Here is an 18240-nt window from a genome sequence, read left to right on the forward strand (position 1 = left end):
GTGGGGACGTAAAGTGGGCGGGGCTATGCTTCTAAGAGGCGGGTACTCGGCCATGGCCGCACAGTAAAGGATCCCGAGAGCAAATCAAATAACGCGAAGAATAAGAGGGTGGGAGCGAGTGGGAATCTGCCGGCGAAAGGGGTGTGATTTCATTGACTCATGTAAACAGCTCTGTGAGGCGAGAATCGTCCGATGGGCGTAAGCCTGTATATTTACAGCCAATGAGAGCGAGCGGCTAGGTGTATCGACTCTAAGGCCAGGTTACAGTGTGGCGACTGGGACAAACGTTATCTGATGGCGCGTATTAAAGTGGCTTCATCAATTTTTCCGCCAGATGATATCAGATGAGTTCCAGTTATGTATACTTGATAAACTTGCACCTGTAGGATTCACAGCTTTATATATAAACAATGATTGTCTCTCAACAATTATTTTGTTCCACTTGTGTCAAAGGGAGGTCCTTACAATTTCACTATTTATACTAAACGCTACATGGACTCCGTATCCTACAACACCCGAGGATGCTAGGTGGTCTGGGAGTATCTAGCATGAAGCATTACTACATGGCAGCAAGTGGGGTTGGCATGGAAAATCTTTTTGCAAAACCCTTTCTTTTGAGGCATCTCCTCTGGCTCCCTAAAGGCAATAGACCAGTCCTCACAGCTTTTACAAACCACAAAACTGTTGCTATCCCTATGGGACAAAAAGAATCCCTTCTCCCTTTTCCATCAACACTATCTGTGATTGCTCCCCTGTTGGCTATGCAGCGTCTCATGCCTCATTTGTCTTGGGATAGCTGGTAGTTAATTGCTTACACAATTAACAAATCAGGGAATGGTGAGAACCTTCCAAATGGCAAACGATCTAGGTAAGCTGGAAAAATGGTCAGAGCTGTGGCAATTGGCATTTAACGTGGATAAATGCAAAGTAATGCACCTGGGGCATAAAAACCCAAGGGCAGAGTATAGACTATTTGGTACTGTCCTAACCTCAACGTGTGAGGAAAGGGATTTAGGGGTAATTATTTCTGAGGATTTAAAGGTAGGTAGACAATGCAGTAGAGCAGCAGGTAATGCTAGCAGAATGCTTGGTTGTATAGCGAGAGGTATTAGCAGTAGGAAGAGGGAAGTGCTCATGCCGCTGTACAGATCACTGGTGAGACCTCACTTGGAGTATTGTGTACAGTACTGGAGACCATATCTCCAGAAGGATATAGATATGTTGGAGAAAGTGCAGAGAAGGGCTACTAAAATGGTTTATGGATTACAAAATAAACCTTACCAGGACAGGTTAAAGGATCTTAACCTATATAGCCTGGAAAAAAGACGGGACAGGGGGGATATGATAGAAACATTTAAATACTTAAAGGGAATCAACAAAGTAAAGGAAGAAAGTTTATTTAAAAGAAGAAATAAAACCGCAACAAGAGGACACAAGCATAAACTAGAGGGGCAAAGGTTTAATGGTAACATCAGAAAATATTACTTTACGGAAAGGGTAGTGGACGCATGGAATAGCCTCCCAGTGGAAGTGGTAGATGTTAATACAGTAAAGTCATTTAAGCAAGCATGGGATAGGCATAATGCCAAGCTAGATATAGGATAAGGGCAAGTACTAAAGGAGAGTACTCAGAGGTTGGGCAGACTGGATGGGCCTTCTGGCTCTTATCTGCCGTCACTTTCTATGTTTCTATGTTTCTATGTTTCTTCCAAGACCTCAAACATATGTACTCCGTCACCAACAGGGATTTCTTTAAATTTCTTCAATTCCGCCACTTTTTTCAAAAGTATTGGAAACCTATTCCTGCAGATACCCATACTTCGCGGGTTACTACATTGTGTCTCCAGTCACTGCACGTTGCCAAGGCTATCTCCACCTGCTATACAGCTTTGATGGACCACAGATTGAATCCCAAGCTCCCATATATAGAGGCTCAACTGGTCATATGATGTACAGGACTAGTATGAAGCCTTAGAAGTGATGTGGAGGGGTCTTCAAAAACCCTACCCACTTCGAGATTAATCATAGCTAGTGCTATGCACCACAGAAACTCTCCAAATTATTTCCATCAGTTTCCCCACTGTGCTGGGGGCTCTGTGGCCAACCTGGAATGATGGCACTCGACTGGTGACACTGCCCAATTTTACATAATGTTTGGAAAGATGTTTTCCGATTTATCAATCAGTTTATTCTTGTGTCGATCACCAAAAACACTGAAGTAGCTCTGCTGGATATGCCTCCTCCAAACATGGACTTTCCTTGTCGCACAACCCTTATGGAAAATTACTGCAGTTTTTTCTGAAGTAATACTGCAGTTTTTTGGACATGAAAAAACTGCAAAACTTCACTTTTACTGCAGTATTACTGCACATTTAAGTGCAGTAAATGTGCAGTAATACTGCAGTAAAAGTGCAGTATTGCAGTTTTTTCATGTCCAAAAAACTGCAGCATTACTTCATAAAAAAACTGCAGTAATTTTTCATAAGGGAAATATTATTGGAGGCTAAAACCTGCATTGCCAGGAAATGGAAAAATTCAGTCCCACCCTCCCTACAAGAGATCCCTGGCCACCACTCACTTGTAGATACAAGCAAATGGTTCACTCAGCCCTACACACTTCACACATTTCTGGTGATCTGGGGCAGATGGGATCATTTCTATGTAAATACTTTTAATCGTACTCCATCTGGCTTTATTATGCACAGCCCATGCACCCCTTGGTACATAAAAGCTACTAGTACCTCATAATACCATCAGGGACCAGTGTTCCCTCTAAGCTGTGTGCTTGTGCGCGCGCACATAGCTTTTTAAGCGCACACGTCCAAAAATTGTGCGCACAACAGTTTTTCCCCAAAAAAGAAAAAACTAATACATTTTTTTTTTTTTTTTTTTTTTTTAACACTTAAAGTTTATTGGGTTTACAATAGACCACGCCAAAACAAAATCAACAAAGGTACAGAAAACTGAAATATCACAATGGTAATGAGAACCGAAATACCCGGAACCGAGGTTCCCAAACACTCTCAATACATAGTTGTAAAATAACACTTGACACGTGAGAAGAAAGAAATAAACATCATAGAATGGCAGGCGCAGAGACATGAAAGACACCACAGAAAACAGAGAAAACACAAGGATGCACAAAGGGGAAAACACACCAAGGGAGAGACGAGGAGGGGGGGACGAGGATAGGAGATCATGAACTAGGCCGGAACCAACCGTCGATACGTCGGAACTATGAAGCTGCAGTAGCCTTGAGAAACCAAGGCGTACGGAGTGACCCCAATATGAAGCCCGAAGGGGTATGACCAAATTGATTGTGATAGAATGTAAGCCAGCCTTCCCAAGTCTCTTCAAAAATATGCGGGGTGTTATCAGCAAAATGAGCCGCCCTCTCATATTGACAAGTCGTAGTAAGAGAATAAAGGACATCATGTATAGAGGGGGGAGACACAGACTTCCATTTCCTGGCGATACTAATTTTCGCAGCAATAAGAACATGCGCCAGCAGTTTCCGACGAGGGCCAGAGAGGTCATCCGGAAACATGTCCAGGAGCGCCAGTTCAATCGACCTAGGGACCTGGCAGGAGAGAAGGTGAGCACCCAGATCAAAGACGTCAGCCCAATAGCTACGCAGAACGGGACAGTCCCACCAGATATGTGTCATCGAGCCTCGGGCACCGCACAGACGCCAGCACAGTGGAGAAACCGCTGGGAATATGGACGCCAGCGTAGTAGGTACATAATACCAGCGAAACAGGATCTTCCTATTAGTCTCAAAGTGCGTAACATTTTTGGAAACACCACGGATTGTAGATAGCGCCTGAAACCAGTCAGAGACATCAAACGTGCGACCCAATTCTCGTTCCCACGCGACCATATAAGAGAGCTTGTCATCCGTACTGGGGTTCAGCAGAGCTAGGTAGCATAGCGAGATGGCCTTGGAGACCAGCGGAGCCCGAAGGCACAACTTGACGACAGGAGTAGCCGGAGCATGTGACACAGATTTCTGCAAAACAGAGCGGAGCTGAAGGTATTTGAAGAAATCCTGTCGCGGGAGACCGAACTCAGCACACAGGTCTTGGAATGAGCGGACGAGTGACGAAGTAAAAAGCTGGGAAATCGACCGGATACCACACCGGATCCAGGCATCCAGGGACGTGTGCGGCAGGATGGCCTTTACGGCAGAGAGCGGAGCAAATCGGGAAAGCAGTGGCGGAAAACGTAGAGAAAGTCTATGTTTATCCCAAAGAGCAATGGAACGTTTCGTAGTAGGCAAGGCGTCCGTCAACGGTGGCCGGAGCGACTTAGGGAGCCACAGAAGATCCCCAACGCCGTACGGTCGAGTATAAAGGGTCTCCAGATCAACCCAGGCCACCCGGGAAGTATCTGAGAAAAGCAGCATAGCCTGAGCTAGATGGGCAGCCAAATAATAGAGCTGAACATTCGGAACCCCTAAACCTCCAGAGAACTTGGGCCGCTGCAGGAGCTTCGTAGATATCCTCGGGCGTTTGTGAGACCAAATAAAGGCAATAAGGCGGGACCGAATGGAACGAAGGAAGGCAGCCGGGAGGACGACAGGGAGCGTCCGGAAAAAATACAGGAGCTTAGGCAACGCATTCATTTTAAACGCAGTGATACGTCCCAACCAGGAAACCTCCAGCTTCGACCATCGATTGAGGTCCTCTTGAATCCGATTCCAGAGGGGGAGAAAATTATGTTTAAACAAAGTAGAAGTGCACTTAGTGATACGGATCCCCAGGTAAGGCAGAAAATCCGAACGCCAATCGTATGGAAAAGAGGACGAAAGCACAGACACCAACGAGGAGGGATAACCAATATTAAGGGCCTGGGATTTGCTCCAATTAATTTTATAATAAGAAACTGCACTGAAAGAGTCCAGCAAAGCATGCAACCGTGGCAGTGAAGTCAAAGGTTCCGTGACTGTCAGGAGCACGTCATCCGCGTACAAACTGATTTTAAACTCCGTAGCACGGACAGAGAAACCCTTGATCTCAGGATCTTCGCGTATTGCAATCGCCAAAGGTTCCATGGCCAACGCAAAGAGAAGCGGAGAGAGAGGGCACCCCTGCCGGGTACCATTACGTATGTGAAAGGATTTAGAAAGGAATCCAGCAGAACACACCTTGGCCGAAGGGCTGCAGTAGAGAAGGAGGACCGCGTTGATAAATGCCACCGGAAAATTAAAGGCCTCCAGGGTAGCTCTCATATATCCCCAGTGGAGGCGGTCAAACGCCTTCTCCGCATCTAGGGAGAGGAGAAGGCACGGCGATTTAGTAGCATTAGCCAGATGAACAATATTGACAATCTTGCGTGTATTATCCGATGGCTGGCGGCCCAGAACGAATCCCACCTGGTCATTCGAGATCAGCGATGGAAGAAGGCCATTCAAACGCAGGGCTAAGAACCGGGAAAAGAGCTTAGTATCCGTGTTCAACAGCGATATCGGCCTGTAGTTAGCACAGCTGGTGGGAGATTTACCAGGCTTGGGAATGGTAACAATCTGCGCCTCCGTCATTTCACGGGGTACGGACGATGCAGACATAAGGTGACCAAACAAGGAGCAGAGACGCGGAGCCAATACGTCACGAAATTTCTGATAATACGAATTTGGAAGGCCGTCAGGCCCAGGTGCCTTGTGAGGCTTGAGCCCCTGAAGAACCGCCTCTATTTCCTCAATCGACGGAGGAGCAACAAGAGAGTCCCAATGCGTAGTTGACAAAGCAGGGATAGGGAGCGACCGTAGAAAGGCGGCAATGGAGGCCTGCGACGGCTGGGCAGTGTTCGGCTGGGAGTGCAGATTATATAAAGAGTCATAATAGTCCGCAAAACTGTCTCCAATATCTTTAGGATTATAAAGCCGTCGACCATCAGGAGCCTGAATGAACTGCGCCGAGACTCGGGTCGAGCGCTGGGTAAGCTTCTTAGCAAGCAAAGAGTCCGCCTTGTTGCCCTTAGCGTAATATGTTTGTTGGAGCCTACGGAGCATATATTCAGTGCGTTGTAGTTGAAGACGGAGGATATCCGACTTAACAGCCATAAGTTGTCGATAGGTATCCTCAGACCACGACACCTTATTAGACAGCTCCAGCGCTGTAAGACGTTGTGTCAGATCGGAAATGGACTGTGCATAGTCCCGTTTACGTCGAGACGCCAATTTAATGAAACAGCCACGAACAACAGCCTTATGGGCCAGCCACAAAGTAGTAGGAGCAACGTCGGGAGTATCGTTGAGCTGAAAATAATCCACAAGGGAATCAGAAACTGCAGTAGAAACATCGGTGTGCTGTAGCAAACTTTCATTCAGCCTCCACCTAGAGGAAGCCGCACTCCGGGGAAACAGGTCAAAGGAAGTCCATATAGGAGCGTGGTCGGACCACGTTATAGAGCCTATGTCCGCTTGTGTGATTGTTTGCAAGGTAAGTTTATCCACAAGAATCAGGTCAATTCTGGAGTAACTGGCGTGTGCCGCCGAATAGAACGAATAATCTCTGTCGAGGGGATGAGTGACCCTCCAGGAGTCAAACAACAAATGCTGGTGCAATAAGTCCTGGAAACGAGAGCCTTTAATGGTCAGAGACTTCAAATACTTGGACGACATCGTAGCAGAGGAGTCAAGAGACGGGATCGGTAGTAAATTAAAATCACCTCCAACAAAAATCCGGCCAGCAGCAACTCTACGTAACTTGGTGAAGACACGATCTAGGAAGGAGAGCTGGTGAGTATTAGGAGCGTATACATTGAGGAACGTGCACACCGAACCATTGAGGGTGCCATGGAGGATGAGAAAACGACCTTGAGGGTCACAGATTTTCGAAAGGAGTTGGAACTGGACATCTCTGCGAAATAAAATGGCCACTCCGAGTTTCTTGGAAGTAGAAGAAGCGTGGAAGTCCACAGGGTAGTATTTAGAGGTCAAACGAGGAGTCTTCGATTTGAGGAGATGAGTTTCTTGAACCATAACTACAGAGGCGTTGCGTGATCTCGCTTCCTGAAGAAGCATATGACGTTTATGGATAGTATTAAGGCCCTTAGCGTTGATCGAGAGCAGCGTAATAGAAGACATATTCAACAGAAGGCAGGAGGACAGGGAAAACAAATGAAGACAAACACAACAACACACACAAGGGGGAGAACACACAGGACGAAGGACAAAAAGAGACAAAGAGAGAAAAAAAAAACTATACAATCGAGTTTTAGGCCAGAATCGTGACAACCGAGACTAAGCCACAATTTATTCCTACCGAGAACCAGAGGGGTTCGGAGGAAAAAAGTAAACACAGAGGGCGAGGAAACATCAGCCCATGGGAACCATATGAGAGAGAAAACAATAAAAAAAAAAAAAAAAAAAAAAAAAAAAAAAGCGATCATATATGAACCAAGGCCACAGGGAGCCAAGCAACGTGTATGCGGAGATGTATTGAGGGGGCCAGAAATGGGCGACTACACGATAAAACAGAAAGCGTGGATATATGGTGGTGTAACTAACCCTTATAGTGCCGGCAGTGAAAATCAATAATGTGGTAGCCCCTGCACTAACAGAGTGCTAATTCAGCATGGGGGCACTAACCATGGACCAGCCGAGTGATACATGTGCACAGCTATGTGTGCGTGTGTGGGTGTATGCGAGGGAAAGGAACCCCATCCATGTCGGGGCGGAAAGCCACAAAACACGTAGCTAACCCCTACAATGCTGGCAGTAAAAATCAACTATGTGGTAACCTCTGCACAAACAGAATGCTAAGTCAGCGTGGGGGACATTAACCACGGACAAGCCGAGCGGTATATGCGTACATATGTGGGTGTGCGTGTATACGTGGAAAAAAAAAAAAAAATAAAAAAAAAAAAAAAAAAAAAAAAACGCAACCACGATGGGGTGCAGAGCTGTCAGACAGGTAAGTAACCCCTGCAATGCAGGAGTGCCACCCAAGAATGCGCAGGAGTAACTCCCGCAACGCCGGAGCGCAAACCCATAAGCAGGCAGCCTCCCCAATGCCAGAATGCTACAGCCGTGTGAGTAATCAACCCTGCAACGTTGAAATGTAGCAGTCAAGTGTGTGTGGGCTGCCGGAGTGCTGCCACCGTGCCCGCATGCGTGTGGATAGTGTGGTCTGCAGTGGAATACTATCTGTGTGTGTGCGTGTATCTAGGTAACCTCCCCCTTTGGGCACTCAAAACTGGCCTGTATGAAATAAACATGTACAGTACAGAAGAGTCACCGCAGCGTACGTGGAATCAAATAGATGAGTACGCAGAGACCTGGAACCAAAGAATCCTGTAAACAACCGTGTGTGCGTGTGTGTGTAGAGCGAAAAGAGGAGGACCTACAAGGACAGGCCATAGCCCCCAACATGTGTAACAAACGCAATAAAATCAAACATGAAAACAGTGAGATACATTAGACCCCCACAAAGAGGTAGACCGGTCCAAAAGCCCCGTAGAAAAAAAAAAAAAAAAAAAAAAAAAAAAAACAACGGAGCCCAGACAGAACATACACTCCGGAACAGAGGAGCCCTGCATGTCCCAGAACACACAGTCAATATCCTTCAGGCGATGGAAAATCAGGTGGCCTGAGAGGGCACGGTAGGCTGAGAGCTAGAAGGGCCACGGGTAAAGCGACGTCGATCCTTGCGTGACCCCGGCGAAACCAATTCCCATTCGGTCGAGAGACCGCGAGCCGGAGCAGGTTCCCGGGACACAGCAGCAACAGACGAGCCATCAACCACAATGCCCCAACGTTGCAGAAGCTGGAGACCATCAGCGGGAGACTGGACGGTAGAATGGATCCCGTTCCTGGACACAAGGAGCTTGACCGGGAACCCCCATCTGTAAGGTATGTTGTTGGTGCGTAGTGCAGAGGTGATCGGTGCGAAGGAGCGTCTCTTAGAGAGGGTAGCAGCAGAGAGATCAGCGTAGAGATGAAGAGCAGCATAAGGCTCAGGTAAAGTAGGGAATGCACGGGCACATCTCAGGAGAGCCTCCTTAGCATGGAAGTAGTGGAGACGAACAATAACATCCCGAGGGATATGCGATGGTAGGGACTTCGGTTTGGGGATGCGATGTATGCGATCGAGGAGAAAGTCCGAGGGGGGAACATCAGGTAGCAAAGAGCAGAAAAAAGTAGAAACATACTCTGGTAAGGCCGCCATAGACACCTCTTCCGAGATCCCCCGCAGGCGAAGATTGTTCCGACGCGAACGGTCCTCCAGGTCAACAATCTTGCCGTGCATCGCCTGAACTTGGTCTTCCACAATGTTGTGTCGGTCCACCAGATCATTAAAGGCGGAGGCGAAGTCCTCAAACTTGCCCTCCAAGTGATCCGTTCTGGAACCCAATTGCTGCAGGTCTGATTTAATGTCGGACAACATGTCCTTAATCTCTGAAGTCATCGCCACCCTCATGCTATCGAGCATATTTTGCAGAAGGTGAGTGGTAACTGGAGCATCCACCGCTTCATCCTCGTCCTCCAACTCCGGCTGGGAAGCTGGAAGTGGCAGGCCATCGCCATCTTGTTCAGAAAAGGGCGGCCTAGCCCGTTTGGAGAAGTATTGCGGGAGCTTCTGCGTGGACCTCTTCGGGTGTTTAGAGGCCATGAAAGCGAACCCCCGAAATGTCAGGAACAAAATAAACAAAACCAAACAAAAAAAAGAAAGAAAAAAATCGCAAATAGGCTATGTACGGCTGATATTTCGTCGGAGCTCTAGTGAAAGACGGCCATGCGGTTAGGCTGCCAGACCACGCCCCCCATTTTTTTAAACTTTATGCGGCGCGGATATTGTGCACACAAAATTTTTGGTCTGTAAAAATTTTTGCACAAGAGAAATTTTCTGCGCACGCCAACTAAGAAAAATTAGATGGAACGTTGTCAGGGGCCATCTCTTCTCTCTCTTTATTCTTTCTCTCTCCTCATTTGCTCTTTGCTTTTTCCTTTTCCTTTCCACCTTTCCCTACCTTCTAACTTGAAGCTTATACCATGCAAATTACTAAAAGTTGATACATGTTCTGTTCTTTTCTTTGTATTATAAAAATGGTGAGTTTTGGTCATATAAACTGCTACTGTGTACTGCTATGAACTGTATACTGCAGGTAACCCTTATACTAATTTTCATGTACATTTTTGTACATTGATCATAGTGTGCAATTATTGTACAAAATATCATTACAATTCATGTACATTGTATTTACCACGAAAACTCAATAAATACCAAGTGTAAAAAAAAACAGATATCCCCTGCCTCTTATCTCCGAATTATTGGACAGACTCAAACAGCGCATATCTTTACTAAAATTGATCATTGAGAAGCCTACAATCTTGTGCATCTACGCGAATGGGAAGGCTGTAAATCGGCTTCCCGGAGCTGTTTTGGACACTTTGAATGTATCGTGATGCCTTTTGGACTGTGCCAGCAATCCAGCAATCTTCCAACACTTCATGAATGATGTATTCCTGGATTATCTAGATATTTTCTAATAATATACCTGTAATCTTTTCCTCAACCATATCTGAACACTGAACCCATGACAAACAAGCTTTAGAACACACTATGCTAAACTAGAGAAATGCCAATTCGAATCATACAAAGTAGAATTTCTGGGGTTCATAATCACCCCTGAGAAGATACAGATGGACCCAAAAGTACACAAAGTACTGCAGAAGTAGAATGGCTTGTACCCTCCGACAAAAAAACTAATTACTACCTGAAGTTTATTCAGAAGTTTTCTCACATCATTGCTCCCATAACCAAATTAACCTGTCAACCCTCTAGATTTTTTTGGAGGCCCAGACATCGTTTGATACCCTGAAATAGAATCCCATTGTTATCCAACCAGATATTGCCGAATCTCTTTTTATATGGAAATTGATGCTTCAGATATTGCCGTAGGAGTTGTTCTCTCTCAAAGATATGGTGAGAAGAATACTCACCCCCGCAGAGATCAATTACAATGTACGGAACAGAGAACTATTGGCCATTAAACAGGCACTGAAGGCATGGCATCATTTACTACAAGGGACTAAACATCATGTAACAGTATACACAGACCATCACAACCTAGAGTATCTCTGTTCAGCCCGTCCCAGACAAGCTAGGGAGTACAAGATTTAATTTACAGCCCTTGGGCGTCAACCCTTACTGATGCTCAAGGACCCCCTTCCCCGGGCTTAAACACACTAAAACAGACCCTTCTGAGAACTCTGAGGTACTGCATTCAAGCATGTAAATCAATGGAGCCCAGATTACTAATCACAACGTGATTAGTAAAAAAACCCGCTAAACACACATTGGTGTGTTGTTCGATGATGACATATAACAGGAACTGTAAATTCATATCTGAATGGAATCTTTGTGGAAACAAAAAACACAAATAAATTACTACCATAAACTTTGACTGATAGTAGAATTAGTACCTGGAAATGGTCAAAATACCAGCATATAAAATACCCTGGGGTGTCTAGTTTTCAAACATATATGGTTTGATGGGATATATTAAAGTGACCAGCTTCAAAGATGTCCCAAATAGGACATGTGGACAGTATGACCATATCTGGAAAGAAAAGATGGTTTTGAATAATATGCTATTTGTACTTATTGTCCTATACTGTGTAAAAAAACATAAAACCATTGGGTATTTCTAAACTCACTTCATTAGCTTTTGTAGATGAGTAAAAGATTGCTCAAGTAAAAGTCAGAAAAGTCAAAATAATGGTATCTAAGGAAAGTCTTTCTTGTCATGAAAAAAACCCAATTTATAACTTGTGTGGGTTCAGTAAATGAAAAAGAAGAAATTTACAGCTAAACCCCTGTAGAAATGTTAAAACATTGTCAAGAAGGGTACAAAAAGTAAAATCAACCATTTTGACAAAGGTTTTAAAAGTGCTAATTTCACGGGGTGGCCATCCTAGTCGTTGTGGCTCAAGGGGCAGCTGCTTTGGTCCCCCCAGGTATAAGCGGACCCGGGACAGCCGCCCTTTTTGCTCACCCTTAAAGAGGGCCCTGGATTACCTTGATGTATAGTCTTTATTCTAAGCTATACATGTTAAGATCCTTTAACCTTTCCTGGCAGGTTTTGTCCTGCAATCCATGAACCAGTTTAGTAGCCCTTCTCTGAACTCTCTCCAAAGTATCTATATTCTTTTGGCGATACAGTCAATAATACTGTCTACAATACTCCAAGTGATATCTCGCCAGTGCACTATAAAACAATAAGCACGCCCCTCTTTTAATGCTAATATATCTTCCCGTACAACCAAGTATACAGCCCGTTCATCAGATGTTGAAGTTAGGACTGCTTCAAATACTCTATACTCTGTCCTTATCCACATTATTCACTTATCCATCTTGCACATATCCACATCAAACATTAGTAAGTAAAAGGGAGGTGTGTGAATGCAGATGATTACGGGGGGGAGAGGACTTCTCAAAGTCACTGTAGGGTCAGAAGGAGGGAAGAGCGGGCCTAAGGAAATGCTTGCATAGGGTCCAATTGTTACAAATGTTGCATTGTTAGCCATTTTTCCTCATATTTAATGTAATGTACATTATTGTTACCAGTGTTTCCAGTTATATATTATTGTACCGTATATTCCGGCGTATAAGACGACTGGGCGTATAAGACGACCCCCAACTTTTACAGTCCAAATATAGAGTTTGGACTATACTCGCCGTATAAGACTACCCCTCTACCACGGTACAACAACCAGCCAATCACGGCAAGCGATGTACCTTACCGGTGATTTGCTGGTTGATTTGCTGACATATACATACATGCACTGCCCTTACACACACACACACACACACACATATATAATATATATATCTATATATATATCTACACATATGCCTGTCCATACATACACATTTATACACTGCCCTCACCACACACCCCTGACTTTACACACACATGTATATGTATATATATATATATACACACACACGTATGTATATATATATATATATATATATATATATACACACACACACACCTGTGTATATATATATATATATATACACACACCAGTATATATATACACACCAGTGTGTGTGTGTATATATATATGTGTATATATATATATATATATATATATGTATATGTATATATGTATATGTATATATATATATATATATATATATATATATATATATATGTATATATATATATATATATATATATATATATATATATATATATACATATTTCTCCCCCCTTTCTCCTCATCTCTTACCTTATCTTCTGTCTTCTTTCTTCCATCCAGTTGTGGGAGCCCGAGGTCTGGCACTTCAGACCTCGGCTTCCCTGCTCTCTAATCACTAGGCGCCGGCTATTGATGCCGAGCGCCGGGACATGACATCATCCCTGCGCTCGGCATCAATAACCGGCGCCTAGTGATTAGAGAGCAGGGAAGCCGAGGTCTGAAGTGCCGGCAATTGATGCCGGGCGCCGGGACATGACCGCATCCCTGCGCTCGGCATCAATAGCCGGCGAGTAGTGATTAGAGAGATTGGTGGCTTCGTGGGAACCTCCGGCTTGGTAAGTACCCGGCGTATAAGACGACCCCCCACTTTTAAGAAGATTTTTGGGGGTTAAAAAGTCGTCTTATACGCCGGAATATACGGTACTTGTTTGCACTTGCACTTGTTTGTTACAAGATGTTTTTCCTATCTTTTTTGTGGGGTGGGTGGGCGCCAAAGGAGTAGTTCACACAGGGTGCCTGAACACCTAAGGCCGGTCCTGTGTGGGTGAAATGAGAGTCAGTGAGAGTGAGACCATACCGTTTCCGAGCTGATACTTGCATTCCACTGCTGCTGTGTCTCCAACGTCAGTCCCTCAGAGTCAGCTAAATAGCTTACTTGCCAGCGGGGTATCCGGCAACAAACCTATTTATTTAGCTGAGGGACTGAAACAGAACGAGACGATACTTCTGCTGTTTGCTGTGTGACATTATTAGAGACAACAGCGGAATATTAATTTAGGAAAAAAAGAAAAAGCCTGAATATAAGACTACGCTATAAGAAAAACGTTTTACTAGTATATATTAATTCACATGTAAACTATTTTTTCTTATATAATAAAAACTATGATTGAGAAAAATGTTTTTTTTATTTCCTTTTATTTGACAACCTGCCCCCAGTTTTCCCTTTACCCCTATATGCTACTCTGCCCCCAGATATACCTTATACCCCCTATATGCCTCTCTGCCTCCCTGATATTCCTTTTAAGTTAAGAGTAGTATTTATATGTGTGAGTGTCTGCATGTGAACTTGTGTATTTATCTAGGTATGTTAGTGTTTGTCTGTGTCAGGACTACCCGCACAATGGCACTTACCGCAGGAGTTATTCTGCCCAGTCCCCTGATACAAAGGGAGAGGCCCCAAGTAACAGAGAACCAGGACTTAAAGGATCCCAACAGTAAGGAGGCCAAGTACGGGCAGGTAGATATAGGTACTGAGTAGACAGGTGAAGGAATCTCCGGACGAGCCAAACTGTTACACAGAGCAGGTAGTCGAACAAGCCAGGGGGTCGAGACACGGAGCAGATAGTCAGACGAGCCAAACTGGTACACGGAGCAGGTAGTCAAACAAGCCAGAGGGTCGAGACATGGAGCGGGTAGTCAGACGAGCCAAACTGGTAAACGGAGCAGGTAGTCAAACAAGCCAGGGGGTCGAGACACGGAGCGGGTAGTCAGACGAGCCAAACTGGTACACGAATCACCAGGCAGAGGTACAGAATCACAATCCAAAGAGTAGTCAGGCAGGCGAAGGGTCAAAAATAACGAAGATCAGGAGTTCAGCAATAAACGAGGTAAAGGACCACAACAGGGTGCAGGAGAAACGGATTTCCGTCTTGGTTTCACCAATCAGAAACCCCGCCTCCAAGATGACGTCACGGCCGAGCCCTCAGCCGTCCATCACCACCCCGTTGCCAGCCACGCCGGCTTAGCCGCGCCCCCAGAGTTCCTGCAGTCGCCGCCAGAAGAGGAGGTAAGTATGGTGGCCGGGGAATCCTCAGACTCAATCCCTTGAGTCCCGTGCCGGCGGCGGACACTTTGACGGGGCTTCGGGGAGGGATCTCGAGCTCCAGGCTACCGCGGACGGCAGTCCGTCCTCCGGTACCGGGAACCGAGGAGTCGAGAACCCGACATCTGCGAGCGGCAGTCTGCCCGCCAACGCCGGGAGTCGGATCAGTGACAGTATGGTTGTGTTAGTTTCATTGTGAATTTCATCTGATCCAAAAGGGCAGGACACAAATGTTTTTGTCCATAAACAAATGGACCAAAAACAAAATGAAACATATCTACGAATTGTTTTTGGTCCATAAGCAGAGGTCTTGCCACTAAAAACTTACATATTGCAAAATATGCAATATGTAACCCTAATGTGACTCTGTGTGAGATGTCCTCATGCCATACATGCAGGGCAGGGGAGAAGCACAATACAATGCCAATCGCATAGCAAATATATGGTGTGGGTCCGACCAGGGATCTGAAACGGAGTGCGAGTGGTGATCAGGGCCGGCTTTCGGTGTTCAAGCACCATGTGCGGGCCACCCCCATGGTGCCCTGTCCCCTGTCATCAACCCCAGCTGGATATGTAAATGTATGTGTGAGCATGGATGTGTAACTGGTGTAAAATGGAGTGTTTGTTAGCTTAAGTGCTGTGAGAGGGAACCTGTGCGTGAGTATGAGTGTGCGTAATTTGTGTAAGTGTGTTTATTTGTACCAGAGTGTTTGTTGGAAGGGGGTTCAAGTGGCAATGATGGCACAGACCAGCTGTTTGGAGGACGACATGGTGTAAAGATGGCACAGACAGGCTGTTTGTGGGTTAAGGTGACATTAATAAGCTGCTTCGGGCAAAGGCACTGACAAGCTGTTTGGGGCAAAGGTGGCATTCACAAGCTATTTAGGGCAAAGGTGGGACTGTGGACATATTGCTTGGTGAAGTTGGGGAACCTGGGGCAATTTTTTTGCCAGGGCCCTGTGGTTTCAAGTTATGCCCCTGTACACAGTCACAGCCCAAGACATGGTGCCGCCTGGGGTGAAGTTTAAAATGCCGCCACCCACCCCGGCCGACGCCCCTGCTCATTATCTACCCTTCCTCTCCCCTTTGTACTTCACTTACCTTCTAGCAGTCCTGCAGCGAGAGTCACTCTGCTCTGCCGCGGTGCGCACTGCTACACTGCTGAGCGCCAGAAATGACGTCATATTCCAGCGCTCAGCATTACAAGCCGCACTGAGACCAAGCTAGAGGGCTCGCAGAGGAGAGAGAGGGGCGCCGAGTGGGTACTGACAACTTGATAAGCGAAAACCACGCGGCGCCCCTCTCTCTCCTGCGCTTAAAAAAAAAAGAAGAAAAAAAATGCTGCCTGGGGCAATTGCCCCACTCTGCTCCATGGCAGGGCCGGCCCTGCTCACACCTTACCCCTATCAGACCTCATCCCCTCACGCTTTACACTTCAAACACATCATGCCTCATTCCTTCACACTTCCCACCTGACATCCTTACCCTGCCCCCCTCCACAAGTGGAAACATTGTGTTCCTGCCATGAGGTTTATTTACTGCTCCCTGTCTCTAACTACATCCCCTGTAAAGGTATTTAAAGTTGGGCACCTGAATTGTCAAGATGTATGCTCCATGCAGAAACATATTGGCATTGTCCTGCATAGTGTGTCATGTTACAGGGGGTTAGACAGAACATAACGGTAAATGCTAGGTGGCCAGTTTTAAACCCAATGTAGCAACGGTTGAAATTGAAAACCTTTTAAAACCTTAACAGAAACTAATGGATCTACTAATGTCACCCCGGGTTCCAACATGTGGCCCTCAAGGAGTATAGGAGTGCTTCTGACTGCTGGCACAGTGTGTTTGCATGTGGGGGTACCTGCCCAGAGCCAGGGTGCGCGGACTTTCCTAGCTTTGGCGCCCAGATGATACCCAACTACCGCCAACTGTATCTCTGGGGCAGACATCCATTTTCATCTATTTTCAAAGCCCACATTATGATTACTCCTAGGTAAAATAGTAACGGATAGTGATGTCCGGATCATGAACGAATGGTTCTTTTGATACGATTCTTTTCAGTGATCCGGATGAATCAGTTCAGCAGACTGAACGATTCATTTGTAACAGTTCAGTCTGTGAATCATGAACTGCAGTTGTAACCTGATCCTAGAGTGAGTAATCTGCACAGCACTCAGACACAGACTCGGATCAAGTTACAGCTCATCCATTCACAGAGGAACTATGACTCATAGATTCAGAGAGTCGTTCAGAGAATCCTTCAGCGATTTGAATCCTTCAGCGAATCATTCAGAGATTCGAATCGTTCAGAGAATGATTCAGAGAATCTCACTGATACAATACTTTTTTTAAAATAAATACAGGATTAATCTTCACTGGCCCCAGAATTTAGATTCCCCTTACTTTACCCCCTTTGCCTCTAACTAAACCTTAAATTAACTTTATTAAATTAATTAAATTAACCCTCAGTCCTCAGCATAAAATTAACCCTAAAGACCCTATTAACCATAACTGTCCCTAAATTAATCCTGAAGACCCCATTAACAATAACTGCCCCTAAATTAACCCTAAACACCCCATCAACCATAACGGCCCCTAAATTAACCCTAAAGACCCCACTAACCATAACGGCCCCTAAATTAATTGCATGTACTCCAGATAAATTACCTAATAAATTGCTATGGTTGATGGGGTCTTTAGGGCTAATTTAGGGGCAGTTATGGTTGATGGGGGTTTTAGGATTAATTTAGAGGCAGTTATGGTTGATGGGGTGTTTAGGGTTAATTTGGGGGCAGTTATGGTTAATGGGGTCTTTAGTGTTAATTTAATGCTGAGGACTGAGGACTCTAGGATCAGGTTACAACTGCATGATTCACAGACTGAACTGTTACAAATGAATCGTTCAGTCCGGATCACTGAAAAGAATCGGATCAAAAGAACGATTCGTTCATGGTCCGGACATCGCTAATTCCGGAACATTCTATAGAACTGCTCTTCGCAGAATGGGTGTAGCTATGGACCTTAAACAGCGCATCACATTGTGTAGGCGGGGCTTCCTTTTTCTGGACAGTGTGTGAGAATGTTCTTGCCAGCTAAATTCATTGACTGTATTGACTGTATTCTTCCTGTATATTTCATAGCGTGCAGTTACACGTGAGTCATGCTGGTCCTCGTTAAGGAGCATGCGCGGTAGTTGTGCTTTATG

Source organism: Spea bombifrons, chromosome 6 (assembly GCF_027358695.1).
Source record: "Spea bombifrons isolate aSpeBom1 chromosome 6, aSpeBom1.2.pri, whole genome shotgun sequence".
NCBI lineage: Eukaryota > Metazoa > Chordata > Amphibia > Anura > Pelobatidae > Spea > Spea bombifrons.